At 39.3% G+C, this 15284-nt stretch overlaps 2 non-coding genes and 1 pseudogene across 2 annotated transcripts; 1 reads left to right on the top strand and 2 right to left on the bottom strand.

Moving 5' to 3' along the window:
* The window catches only part of LOC138242769 (zinc finger protein 271-like), a 735173-nt pseudogene that overhangs the window by 421826 nt on the left and 298063 nt on the right, over positions 1-15284 (bottom strand).
* trnaa-agc (transfer RNA alanine (anticodon AGC)) lies at positions 9390-9463 on the top strand. The gene has a single exon. It is a non-coding gene; the product is annotated as a tRNA-Ala (tRNA).
* trnan-guu (transfer RNA asparagine (anticodon GUU)) lies at positions 13941-14014 on the bottom strand. Its single transcript has one exon. It is a non-coding gene; the product is annotated as a tRNA-Asn (tRNA).

The raw sequence follows: 15284 nt of genomic DNA, 5'->3' as shown, positions 1-15284 counted from the left end.
TCTTCCGCCTGAGAACAGTCACCCGTTGCTACCCAACGCAGAATGGTGATTGGTTGACACTATCTGACACCCCTCTGATTGGAGAAAAAAGACATGCTGGTGTGCTATACACACTGTGCCAGGAAGAGGATTTCTTTCTATTCAAAACGTGTATTTTAAAAGTTTAAGAAGTAAAAACCTTACAGCGTACACAGATTTCTAAACTGATCAGGATCGTTATCTTTGTCTTATGCATAATAATGTTCACCGCTCTGTCCAGCAAATTAATAATAAACTTTATTTTATATAGCGTTTTAAACGAATAAGTAATTAGATTGCTCATAAACCTAATCACTTGCTTTTTCTTTTTATTTAGGCTCAGATTTCAACTATAGATCGTATTATTAATAACCATAATAACAACCAACCAACAAAAACAACCATATAAACATAATGGTGGTGCTGGACCTTCCAGTTGTATTTATTTTTTAATCGCGTAACATAAACATATTACCGTATGCAAACTGTACTGTATACAATATGTATATGTATATTTAATGTCTTAACTGTGCCCGTTTAAGTATTGAATATTCATATCTAATTTTACCACTGAAGGGAAATCTTAACATAAACATACAGTATATGGCTGGTCTCGGTACTTTAAAGAAAAAAATACACACCAGTATTCCATTTCTCCCTAAACATTGTAAGCTTCGAAGTCTTTAACTAACGTGATACCGGAGTCAACAAGCATACTTTTAGAATTTGATTAAAAGGGAATATAATATGGAATCGCGTATCTCAAGAAATTAATAACGATATAATTATATTCATGTTGCAAAAGAACTGCAACGGACATAAAAACTCCCTTGCATGGTTTCATTACGACCAGAATCGGTCTTGAGATATTTTTAACTTGATTTACAGTATTTGAGAGGTATGTCTTAACACCGATACTACAGTGCTTAAGTACTGCTCACGTATATGTTTCTAGGTTTATATTATGCATTTCATACGGTCAAATTACTTTTGAGCAACTAATAAGAAGCGCGAAACGGTATGCGTTTTACTTTCGTTTTGTGCTGGGACCCGTGGATTGATTCGAGATATCAAGTACATACAAGTCATTTTTTAAATGTTGTAGTTCTTCTTGAAAAAATGTTACGAGTACATCATCTATCAACAATTACACAGGTTCTGTTTCCATATTGCGGATTTTGGTTACGTAATATTATTTTCTAGATTTCACGTTATGAAGATGATCGAAACACGAGGGCGGCGTAGCGGTCGGCTCTTGCTTTCCCGTCTATGCCGATGCACTGCAAGTACAACCCCCCCTCCATCTCCTGGGTGATGGGTAGCAGTTGGACATCTGGGAGAATTATTCGTCCCACTGGCATCTGTGAATTCCGCTGTGCTTCCTGGGGGGAGATAGCCGGCGGGGACAGCATCAACAGATTCCTGCGCGGTGGTGAACTGAGAGGCCGGGATGGAGTGTCCTGAGGCGGTGTGTGCTCTGCGGGGGGCAGAGCTTCCGCCAGGCATTGCAGCCTGCGCGGCAGGGAGAGGCACTTTTCGGGAGACAGCTGCTCAACTGTTTGACTGCTGGAACTCTAGCCTCCCAATCCTCCCCAGTAATGCATCGTAATGCTCCCGCTGCTGCCGAAATGTCTCCATACAGGTGCTGCTTCTACAGGTTGGCACCCTGGCCAGTGGCCGAGAGCAGAGACCCACGGCCTGTGGCAAAATAACATAATTCATGTAAGAAATAAAGTCACACAGTAGTATTCATCAGTCGCGGAACAGAAGTCAAAATAAACTTTTCTTTTTTTCCGTCTTACCGCTTTCTTTTTTACTGTCCTGGTGGTAGATCGTTTCGCCCGTGCGGTGTTTTCTTGAAGAACAGGCTACGAAGAAATAATTATAATTGAATTTAAAATTAAAAACATCAATAATACCTTGTAATATGCGCTGTAATCGCGTATTTCAGATGAAGTCTGCTGTATTTGCTTACCCTTCGCTCTTTGGAAGCTGGGGCGGCAGAAGCACCCCGTCTCTTCCCGTCTCCATACTGTACTATGGTCGCTGTAGTGCAGGTTTGCAGTTTTTTTTTTGTGATGGGAGCTCACCCAATCCCTTGGTGTCTTTTATGCGTCACACATACTGTATTTCAGCGCCATATATTTCATGGATATTATGGAATATAATGGATGGATATCTTAGTTATCTTTCTAGTTCACAGGTTTGCATGCATAATTTAATTTTGAAAGCCACTGAGACATCAGGTACTACTGTTGTATTTAAGAAAAAGAAACAAAACAAAAAACATACTAACAACTGTGCCATCCTACTCCTTAGTTAATACATTTTATTATTCATAAACAGTTAACATTGTTAGCAAAATATTTTGAATTATATTTAACCCTATTTTTTCTTTAGTTTTGTATTTAACTTATTATATGATAGTCAGACTTAATGTATATTAATGTATATTTGAACAATGAAAATATATTTTTACAAGATTTTACATTAAGCACTTAAAATTAATATGGTTAATAATAGTAAACTGTAACATGCTGTAACAAGATCGGTTAAACTGCGAAGAAAATCCTTTCAGAGAAAATGTTTCAGGTGTGAAGAACATAGATCTCCAATGCAGGGTGTTCCCACACACCCTGCCCCCACTACCATTAGAATATACACAAACATTTTAGCGTTTCATTCTGAGCAGAAGACCCTCACACCTGAAGAGTGCTGGCTGTGACGAATTAAACCGGTTTTACAGGTTTCAATCACAGACCATGTGACATGGGACTCAGTAAACTACAGTAACACCGTATTTGATAACGCTTTAAAAACGCTATAAAATAATGTGACTTGGCACAGAACAAGTCACATCAAGTCAATTTAAACACAAGCTGTCTTTAGCCCTCTAAGCTGGTTCATACAGAAATGTAGAGATCCAGGCTCAGAACACACAGCTTCATTAGCGAATACATATGCAGGACAACTAGAGAAGACGTTTTACAGAGGATGGATTTTTAGAAACATCCCATCAGACATCCCATCATATTCACAACGTGAAATCTAGAAAATAATATTAAGTAACCAAAATCCGCAATATGGAAACAGAACCTGTGTAATTGTTGATAGATGATGTACTCGTAACATATTTTCAAGACGAACTACAACATTTAAAAAATGACTTGTATGTACAGTACTTGATATCTCTAATCAATCCACGGGTCCCAGCACAAAACGAAAGTAAAACGCATACCGTTTCGCGCTTCTTATTAGTTGCTCAAAAGTAATTTGACCGTATGAAATGCATAATATAAACCTAGAAACATATACATGAGCAGTACTTAAGCACTGTAGTATCGGTGTTAAGACATACCTCTCAAATACTGTAAATCAATTTAAAAATATCTCAAGACCGATTCTGGTCGTAATGAAACCATGCAAGGGAGTTTTTATGTCCTTTGCAGTTCTTTTGCAACATGAATATATTTATATCGTTATTAATTTCTTGAGATACGCGATTCCATATTATATTCCCTTTTAATCAAATTCTAAAAGTATGCTTGTTGACTCCGGTATCACGTTAGTTAAAGACTTCGAAGCTTACAATGTTTAGGGAGAAATGGAATACCGGTGTGTATTTTTTTCTTTAAAGTACCGAGACCAGCCATATACCGTATGTTTATATTAAGATTTCCCTTCAGTGGTAAAATTAGATATGAATATTCAATACTTAAACGGGCACAGTTAAGACATTAAATATACATATACATATTGTATACAGTACAGTTTGCATACGGTAATATGTTTATGTTACGCGATTAAAAAATAAATAAATAAAAATGAAAAGTCCAGCACCAGCTGGATTCGAACACACAATCTGCTAGTTGGTAGTCATGCACCTAGACCAGTAGGCTACAAGACAGCTCGCATGAACAGGCAGGCGAAACAGCCCTACACAGCCCTGCCGCAGTACACAGATATAATCATACCGTTATTAAATTCTTTAGATACGCGATTCCATATTATATTCCCTTTTAATCAAATTCTAAAAGTATGCTTGTTGACTCCGGTATCACGTTAGTTAAAGACTTCGAAGCTTACAATGTTTAGGGAGAAATGGAATACCGGTGTGTATTTTTCCTTGTGATATTTTAAGCTCTAGTTGAATGATAGGTGTCGCATTTTAAATCATTTTCGTAGTTAGAAATTATGAAACGCCCTGTTAAAAGCAAGGAAGTTTTTATGCCCGTTGAAGTAAAACAAAATGCCTGACAAAGTATGGCTTGGACAGATTCCAAGTGCTTGTACAAATGTGCTAAAGAAATTATACTTTGAGTATACAGCTTGTCCAAAGCCATCCATTATTAATACTATTAGTAATATCTTCAGTAAAGGCTTTGATGCATAAATATTTCTGATAAAGGTAGGTTGTGTACTTTTGTCCAACTGAGCAATCTTGCTTTCATAAAATATACCAACATTTTAATGACTGATGATTAACATGCTGTAATACACAGTTCAAAATTAAACGCTCAAATGCTGTACATGAGAGGTTAAGCTCCCCCTGGCGGTTTTACAAGGCGACGCCGGATAGTTAGTCACGTGACACACGTGAAATGCGTGAAACGCGTGATACCGTGACACGCCCACCGGGGTATGCCGCGAAATACCTCACCCATTTTGAATGGCTGCATCTGTAGATTGTGGTACTAAATACAGTAGGAGCAAAGGGGTAAAGAATAGTTAATTAAAGGCTCTTCTAAAGAAGGAGGCTCTGAGTCTGGATTTGAAGGAGTTTAGACAAGGTGACTCTCTGATATCCTTGGGGATAGAGATCCAGAGGTTGGGGGAATAACCGGAGAAGGCCCTGTCACCCGTAGAGTGTAGACGGGCTTGGGGGACAGATAGGAGACCAGAATTAGAAGAGCCAAGGTTGCGATTAGGGGAGTAGGGCAATAAGAGCTCAGACAGGTACTGAGGTGCCAAGCCATGGAGAGGCTCATAGGTGAGCATGAGGATTTTAAAGTCGACATGAAACTTGACAGGGAACCAGTGCAAGGACTACAGGATAGGAATAATGCGATCACCGACCTTGTCCAGTGCTAATTTCTCCCTTGTGGCCGCTTGTTCATTTTCGACTGTCGACTCAGAAGAAGTCCTTTATTTGACTTGATCAACACCAATCCCTAGAGGATTTCGAAAGCTGAATCAAAATAACATGTGACTCTGGGTGGACTCCAACCCACAACCTTTGAATGACTTAATTCTATTAACATCTAGAAGTCCAACACGCCCTCCATTGTGCCACAGAGCAAACACTTGTGCTAAAACATAAAACACCTGCAGAAAGCTGTAACACATGCATATCCTTTCATCCTTAAATTGAGCTCCATAAATATTGGCAGTGATTGGCCTGCTGTTTATGAATAGATACCACTGCGATTCACACCCAGGATCTTTTGTTTTTTAGTCAGGCACACTAACCAGCTAAGCCATGGCACCAAACATGCAAAATGTTATCTACAGCTTCAAACATCTGTGAGAAACAGGCAGCTTTGCAGTGTTACACCTGCTGGCTCAAAAGGTTAACCTTTTCAAAGATGAACATCGGGAGAGGATTTCTTTGTCAATTCAATCAAACGTTTCAGAAATGCGGAAAGATTGGTGTGATTCATGCCCAGCGTGGGTTCTCGTTTGCTTACAAATAGAATTAATTTCTTTCTCCAATCTACTCAACTTCAATTTTTGCTAATCTTTTGTTTAATTGCTTCCTAATGTATACTTTGCTGATTACTGCACTGTTCAATTTACCAGTTGATTTTCATTTCTTGTTTTGTAAGACAAAGAGGCTGTTCAAAACGTTACCTCACACTTCAGCCGCAGAGGCGCAGAGAGAGATACTACGACAGGTAACACCCCATGAGAAATATCATGAGCATCTGTAAAACCTCTCTACCTGCCCACTCCCCACACCGACGTGTGTGAGGAGGGTTTTAAAGGGACATTTTGAAGTGTAGAAACATTTTATCGTTCCGTAATTTTCTGTGCAGTTTGTTCCCCTTCAACTCTGCCCAACAACAGAGGTAATGTTTAATACGACAAGAGTAAAGGCACACTGCACATCTGCAAAAGACCACATCCGAGTTTAGTTACAGCAACATCAGAGATTGGAAGGTACAGTAGGTAGTTTCAGATCACTTTTTTATTCAAGTTTTAAGCAACCCTGAATACCTTCTTAAGAAAAATGTGAGAATCCCAGCTAAATCCAGTACGATAGCTGCACTGATCTACAGTATAAAGTTAGAAAACTGTTTGTGCGTTAAAAGAAGACACACCGCCCAGAGCTTTTCTAAAACAGGAATTACACATTTTGGAATGCGCCCTCCTTTATAAATTAAATAAAAGGTCTGAAGTCTGCTCCAAAGAAGAACTATATTCAGAGCTGCCAAAGAAGTTGAGATTTCACCAAGTGACAGGAAATATCTCATAAAACGAAGGTACAGTCATTTCCATGTTGGACAAGAGCTAAAGCCCAGTGTTCTTTAATTGAGTAATGTGAGGAAGGCATGTGCTGCAGAAGGTAGTGTGGCTGAGCGGTCTAAGGTGTTGGGTTTTAGGCTACAGTCTTTTTGGAGTCATGGGTTCAAATTCCGCTGCTGCCAGTTTCTTCTATGTTAAGACCTTGCTTCCGATGAGAATATGATCAGTTAAGAATTTATTCGACAGTCTGTCGAGAGATTGGGATATCTTTCAAGATAGTCTTTGTCAGCTCAACATCAAGGCAAAAAAAAGCTTTAATTTGTCTTCTCAACAGAAATGCTCATTGACCCTTTCAGCTTCATGCAGGGAACAACAGCTGCCGAGATAACTTTTCAGTCAGTGCGAATCGTAGTGTGCTGTCAATTCCATTTAATATTGCTTTTGGCTTGCATTCAGCTTTTTTCAGTGAAACTCGAATGCTCTGCTTTTTCACACCGAATTGTCAGCAGGAGTACAGTTTATGAAATCTTTGCACACAGCGCTCCATCAGGAATACTTTATCAAGATTAGAAGAAATTGTGGGATTCTCTGCATGCGTTCACAACGCATACCTCAAACAACAGCACCATTCAATGGGAAATTGATTCTGCTTCTTGCTGTTGTTCCTGTGGTTGCGGTAGTTATAAAGTTGAACGCTCTTCCACCTTCTGCCATAGTATTCACAGGGTCGGCTTCATCAATTGGCTCACAAAGGTCAACTGTGATTCGGCTCCGGAAAAAATCAGCAGCAGTGTCGTTATTTTGTCAGTGGGTATGGCTGTCTTTTAAAACACAAGAAAAACACGAGTTTGTGGATTTCTCCAAATAGCAACAGCAAGTTTTAAACCTGCGATAAACATTCTTCCAGTTGAATAGTTTTCCTTCAAGGAAAAGGCAGCACAACAGGGAGAGTCAATATTTAAAGTCTTCAGCATCTGTATTGGATTGCTTGTATGCAGACATCGCTCAGAATCCCTAATATTATTCTCCCGAATTCAGTTGTGCAGTGCTTTAGTGGTTTCAGAGTTTCTTTTATCGACACTGCTGTAGTAGAGAAGTGACATAATCACAAACGCAACCATTTGTGCTGGCTGTTTCACTATTAAGCTTTGTTAACTATCACATGATTTTAACTAATTTAACGTCATCTTCAGGAAGGCAAGAGAGCACTGCACACTGAGCTGAAAGCTGTGTGAGCTCCTAACTGGGTGTCCTGTGCTGTTACATGCGCTCTCATATAGCTTGCCACCTTTAAAGGTGCAATATAAAATAAAGTTATTTATTATAATTATTATATAAACTCAACCCCTGCCAATGATTCGGTGTGAAGAAGCAGAACATTCAAGTTTCACAGACAGAAGCAGCACGCAAGCACAACCAACATTAAAATGGAGGGCATTAAAACTGAGTTTCTTGAGAGACTGTGAAAAAGCAATTCATTCCCTTTCATATGAAGTCAGCTGAAAACAATAAAACTACATACAATACAAACAAGAGCACATATAAAATATCAATAACATCGGCAGGGGCACATGCTATAACACAATTACACTTTATGAAAAAAGATTACACAAGGTAAATAAAGATAAGGTCCGCACAGCTTGTTCTTACATTTCGAAAGAGTCCATAAATACCCCTTTACGTCTATTTTGAACTGTTCAAACGTAGGACTCTTCCCAGACCATTTCACTTTATCTCACATTCCTAAACGAGAATGCATCTCCTGTTTTAGAACTATTTTGGGCAGTATGGCTTATGCAACGCACCCACAGTATTCTAACCATGGACTCCAGATCTGTGCTGTAGTTCAGCTGAATTTGAGGGATCCAGCAAACGTACTGGGTTTGACTGGGATTCTGAAATTTCTCTTGCAAAGGTATTCGGGTTTGTTTGAACCTTTGATAAAAAAGTGATCTGATCTGAAACTACCCAGCTTCCAATCTCTGAGGTACTTGTCACTAAACTCGGTCGTGATGTGGCACACATGTGCCATGTGCCTTTACTTTTGTAAAAAACTGGTATGGGGAAAAGTTTCTTAATATTTATTTTGATTAGCATGCAAGAAAATGTGATCATTACCTATGGAATTTCCCGCCAGCGTGGAGCTTGAATTCACAATCTTGAGATTGAGTGTTCAAGAGTCACAGAAGAGGTCGGCCTGGTCTTCAGTTTGCCAACGATAAGCTCCGGCAGTGCTCCTCTGTAAAGCAGATTGTTCAGATCGGTTATGTGGGACGGCACTTCGATACTAAGATCGTTTGCAGCACACGCATGGTTTCCCCCCTTCACGCAAAAAACATAGACGAAGGAAGCTCTCTTGTCTTGGGCTGCTGACTCCCGGATTTAAAGCGCTCTGGGTGCCAGCTAAGTCTCTAACAAGCACACTATAAAGACAGGAATTACACTTTGCTCACATCACGCATGGAATGGCGAGGCTACTTGTTCCAATATTATCTAGTGTCACCTCATATGGTGCCGATTCCTGGTTTTCATTTAAGAAAGAGCACTGCAAACACCGTAAACAGTGCAAAACGTGTGATGAAAGAAGTCTTTTCCCCCCTTTTGTCTAAAGCAGAACACAGCGGAGTCATGCCGAGGGTTGTGAGATCAAGATTTCAGTGGAGCACTGTCGTCTACGTCTTTAGCTACATGAGTTGGACATCCTCTTGTACACGGAAAGCAGATTGAGATCCTCTGACATGAAAAGTGCCAGATAAAAGCCATTTCTCATCCTTTCTCTTAGTGGTGGAGCTATCGCATGTAAATGAGGCAACTTGCAAGGCGAGCAGGCTCGGTGCACACCGAACGCAGATGTCTCAGAGCAGTTGAGACGTGTCCAAGTGGCTGTCAAAGGACAGCACTTTGCTGGCGCCGTGGCTTAGTTGGCTAAAGCGCCTATCTAGCAAACAGGAGATCCTGGGTCCGATTCCCAGCGGTGCCTTTCCTCCTGTCTTACTGTACAGAATGTATCCTTACGGGCAAAACCCATGCCTTTTAATCCAGGTGAATGCAAGTGTTCGTTTCCTTTCTGGAACAACCTGTATTGAAAGAAATCTATACAGCTTGCGAAAGATGAAACACAAATCTTGCTTATCAGTGAAGAAGAGGTGCTCCCAGCAGGCCAGCTAATACCAGCAAAGTTTTTTTTTTCACCCTGACCCAGAGAATGGAGAAAAGTGAGGCGCCTGTGGCTCTGCAGTGTAATCAGTTTGCGTGTTCGGCGGTTCCCAGTGGGCAAAAGACGTATAATATACGTCTATTAAACGCATACCTTAGACGTCTAAATGTGGTCTACAATTCGTCTAGAATGAAATTCTAATATATGTCTAAAGTTATACGTCAATTATACGTCTATGTTTAGACGTTCATTATACATAGATGGTTGGAGTTCTATTATAAGGATAAATTTAGAGGACTATTATACATATATGGTTGGAGTTCCGGATAACTTTAGAGGTATATTATACGGATAACTTTAGAGGACTATTATACGTATATGGTTAGAGGTCTATTATACGTATAACTTTAGACGTCTATTATATGTATATGGTTAGAGGTCTATTATACGGATAACTTTAGACGTCTATTATACGTATATGGTTAGAGGTCTATTATACGGATAACATTAGAGGTCTATTATACGTATATGGGTAGAGGTCTATTATACATCAAAGATAGATTTTATAGGTGTAGAAACAAGTAAACCAAGCCAATGATTAGGTTTAGAAATGTATTCTGAAAATACACATTCACACCTGAAACATACGTATTTCAAATTATACATTGTATACAATCAATCAACAATCAACATATGGGCAATAATCATAAAAAACACAACTAGTCTTAAACTTCAGCTACAAATTCTGGTAACATGGCAATATACAGTATAGTAATGACAAACACAAAACTAATTACATTAACACACTAACTCAAAACCACATTTTGATTCAAATATACATTTTAGAATGTACAACTTCTATATTTCCAAGAAAAAAAAATATTACAATGGAAGTTAAGACGATTTTTGTCCACTATTTGCAAACCCTGTCTAATTGTCCTAACAGAACCAAAAACCTATTATTTTCAGAGTCCAGATCTCCTGGCCCCCTGCCTTGCATATGCATTCTTCAAGTAACACATTGCGTGCTCCTTTATTTCTTTTTCTGTTGATGTACGGTGGGACTTCAGCACCGCAGCTAGAAGAAAATTATATAATATTACTTCCCAAATAAATGATGATTAATATCTTCTTTAGTATAATCTAAAAAATGAACGGTTTACTAAGCTCAAAGCTGAAATAAATGTATAAAATTTGGCTTGCATCATAGCAGTTGAGCAATAAAGTCTGTCCTAATTAAAGAGTACCCAAAGTTTGAAAGGACAACATAGAATAAGAATAAGAGAAACGGCAAAACGATTTTGTGTCATCTTCCCCATTCACACTATTTTATGTGCCATTTTTTTGCTTATTCACGTACTATTTTAATCAAAATAATATTAAGAAAGATCTGTATGTATTCAGATAGTATTATTATTGTTCATACTTACTCGTCAAAAGAGGATTGCTGAGATATTTGCGGATATACTTCTACGTTTGAAAAACGTGTCCAAAATGGTGACCAACGAATACTAGCAATGCATTGTGGTATATAACCGGAAAATATGCTGGGTTCGATATTTTCTCAACGTATGCGTTTATTAATGTTGTCGATATTATGGTTGAAATTTAACATTGATAATACATCGCGGCTATGTGCCCCCTGCTATGAGCTGATGTGCAATTTTAACGCATGCAGTTAGTAAGGATCGGTCACTGTTGTATGGTATTATATATAATGACATTATGGAATAGGATGGGGACAGGCCTGGCAACACGGGGGGAGGGGGGAATGTCGCCCGTTCAGTTTTGGGCAAAAAGATTTACCTAACTTAATTTGCGCCCTAAAAAAATAGTTGTACTTTGTCAATGGTCAGACAACACTAAATGACACGAACAGTCACTCAGTCTGTTTGATGGACAGGAGGGCTATCCGTCCAGGAACTGCACATATCAGTGTCGTTATTGAGTGTCAACATTACGATCCTGTTTGCTCAGGTGGACCGATTCCTTGCAGTAGTTTATCATTATACTTAAAATCGTTATATAACTAGGACTAGTTATAGCAGTCTGTGCTTTCTGTTGGTTTTACAACATTTTTTTCTTAACGATTCAGAACGTCCATGTAGCTGCAAAAATGAACGCTGGTACTTTTCGCTCCAGGCAATACAAACCGTGAGAGTGACGAAAAATGTGAAACTGAACTTCATCGCAAATACCAGATTGCTAGTCGTTATCTTCTATCATGAAGCACTAATCAATGGCATAGCTGTGAGATTTCATTTGGGTTGCTGCACCGTACAGCTCAGTTTCAACCGAAATATCACTCCCCCCTCAGAATTTCAGACGCCCCCCTACAGATTTTTCCCCCACTGATGGGGGACGGGGTGTCCAGGAAATGGTGTATACGGCACTCTGCACAGTGCACGAAGTAAATTATTTTGGCAGTAATTAATTTATTATATTTACTATATTTATTATACACGTGTAAATTAATTACTGCCAAAATAATTTACTTCGTGCACTGTGCAGAGTGCCGTATACTCCTAGTTGCGGCACACACGATACATACAGTAAAAAGCCTCAGGCACTGTGTTAGATGTGTATTCGACGTTATATATGCGTTTATTCATGTCGTCGATTTTACGGTTGCAATTCGACGTTGATTATACGTCGAGGCGACGTATATATACGTATAGACGTAATTTCGCCGTAAATATACGTATATTCGACGAATCAATGCCCACTGGGAATGTATCTTTGGTTGTTCTGAGATCCTTGATAGTTTCCTCAAATCCTTCAAATGAACATCCATATCAAAGCAATTATGTTTATATTTATTACAATTAAGGTACATATACAAAATATCAACGCACATTTGTATAATGCTCATTTAATGATTGTCAAGGATTGTCAAGTTCTCCAACAAATCTGTGTTCTAATTTTAAAATATTTTTGCTAAGGATACAACGGGTGTATAAATGAATTCTCCTGACAGCCAGTTGAAGATAAAATTCCACGCGTGAAAATGGTTCTCTTGAACATTGACTTAGGTACTTAATTGTTTACATGTAGTTCCACACGAGTAAAATGCACATTTCCTGCAAAGATCAAGAGGGTTTACAAAGAAATCCCATCAAGTTTAAGAAGAGATTATGGTTATAGCAGAACAATCTGAAGCACATCCCTGAGTGGGTTTGAACCACCAGCCCTTTGTTTAACAACTGCACAGAAACACACTCACGTTGCTTTTTGCCATTCGCACGTTTGTAGTTAAAATAAAATACTGACATTTCCCTGCCAGCCAGCAGTATTTCTCCTGCACTGACCATGAATAACCAATAACTTTATTTCATCTTTTGCAGGCTGTAATCTACAGAAAAGGAAGTGAATACTTGTATTAAGTTAAATCAAGCCGACGGAAATGTACTGCCGTTGTTTTTCTCCACTTTTCGTTTAAAGGAGAAAAATCACTGTCATTTTCCTGCGGTATTTCTTCTGTCCTGATAAGCAAGACTTGTATTTTATCTTTCATAAGTTGTTTGAATTTCTTGAAGTTCAGAAACAACTTGTTCCAGAAGGGAAATGAACACTTGCTTCAAAGTAAATCAAGACATATGTCTCTCTCGCTGCGTGTGCTCTTATCTGTCCATCTCTCTCTCCTCTTCTCTCTGGCAGTCTGTGCAGAGTTTCTGAAGGGGATGTAAGACCACTTGGCAAAGAAGAAAAATTCTGAGGCAGAATAAAAAAAAAACATTATTCTCTTCTCAGTCAGATTCACAGCTTAGACACACTCAGACAGAAGCTCAACTCCGTTCTGCTCCCTATCCTCACAATCCAGAACCAGAAGATATTCAGACAATCAGTGCTGCTACATGAACAATATCAGACAGAACAGCCTGGACTCAAGTCACATCTCCCCCTTTTCTCCTTTCTCCCAGCCCTCTTAGAGACATAAAAGAGCTCGTGGTTCTCCTCTCTGTGAACTGGGCTCAGGGGTCACTGATCTGGCAGCTGTGGGCTCTGTTCCAGGGCAGAAGCAAGAGGCTTCTATTAACCCTTTCCAGGACTTCCAGCCCTTCAGTATTACTTTCTTTACTGTACTGTAAATGATATCTCCCGCCAGCCCTTCAAAGATACGTTTCCATGGGTGAATATGGTTGTCTGGGGAGTTGCGGTGTTGATCACTATTGGACTTCCCCGAGTGTTCAAGTGTTGTTCTTGGACACGGGCAAAAGACTCGCATTTTCGGTAAATATAAAGAGGGTTAAGGTTTCGGCTTTAGCGGAGGCAGTGTTTACATTGACAATAATAAGAAGAACGTCCCTGGGTGGGTTTGAACCACCAACCTTTCAGTTAACAGCGGAACGCGCTCACCAATTGCGCCACAGAGACTGACAGGAAGGCTCTACTCCATTCGCACCTTTCCGGTCAAAAAATAAACATAGCTTGCATTTTCTTGCCAGTCTGCAATATTCCTTCTGCTCTGATAGCCAAGAATTAAATTTCATTTTTCACAAGCTGCATTAATTTCTTGAAAAACAAGTTGTTGCAGAAAGGAAATGCATTCATGCATTAAACTAAATCAAGCCCTGTGCGGTTGTCCAAGATGGTAGTTTCTGCACAAAAAGACAGGAAGAAATTCACAGCTGGGATGTGGAGCCAGGATCTCCAGTTAACGAGACAGGTACTTAAACCGACTCAGCCACGGTGCCGGCAGAATTCTCCTCTTTTACAGCAGCTTGGACACACCGCTCTGAGCCATTTGCGTTCAGTAAGCCCTGAGTCTGCCGGCTGAGCAAGCTGCCTCCTTTACATGGAACAGGAGCCCTGACCGTAAGAGAAATGGCTTTTATTGGGCACTTTTCATGTCCAATGCGCTTGACATCTCCCAAGGGCGACAGAGTTCATTTATGACACTTTTCCTTTCTTTCTTCTTTCTGTACTCTTTGAAGAAACTAAATGAGAAATCATCTAAGGGAAAATGTATTTTTTCATGGAGAAAACATGCACCGGGAAATGTTGTGTTTAGAAGAAGTCAGTTAACATGAAAAGTGACCTAATTTACCGGAGCAAATGCTCACCTAGCAAGATAAGCTTTACTACTAGAGAGAAGTAGAGTGAAAGACATGATCATTTCACGCCGTTGTGGAACAAAACACTTTTTTTTGGGAATTCTAAATCAATTAGAAATTCAGAGCGACACATAAAGGCTTTGTCTGCTTAAAAGTACTGATTTTTTAAAACTGATAAAAATGTAGAAAACACGGTTCTCACTTAGAAATTTAAGATGGGGGTGGGGTATTACTAGTAGCGGCGCTGAACTCACCATGGTACAATTCATTTACGTGACGGGCTAGTGGTTTAATGGATAACGCGGCTGATTTCGGTTTATAAGATTGTCGATTCGACTTCTACAGGGGTTGTGTGATTTAAATCAGGCTCCTCAGAAATAGATGTCCGTTATGTAAATGAACCGCACCTGAAAGCAAACGTTGGGTCTGGGTTCCTTTCTTTCCTGCATGAAATAGCAAATCGTTACAAAAAAAAACACCAACTAATGTCCAATAGTCCAATAGTTAGTAATTTAAGTAAACATGAATATACTGTAAGGTCTTGGTACATGGGAGTGGATTTCAACCACAATTAAAAAAGGGCAAATTAT

Source organism: Lepisosteus oculatus, chromosome 14 (genome assembly GCF_040954835.1).
Source record: "Lepisosteus oculatus isolate fLepOcu1 chromosome 14, fLepOcu1.hap2, whole genome shotgun sequence".
In the NCBI taxonomy this organism is placed as follows: domain Eukaryota; kingdom Metazoa; phylum Chordata; class Actinopteri; order Semionotiformes; family Lepisosteidae; genus Lepisosteus; species Lepisosteus oculatus.
This window is presented reverse-complemented; position numbering and strand designations above follow the sequence as displayed.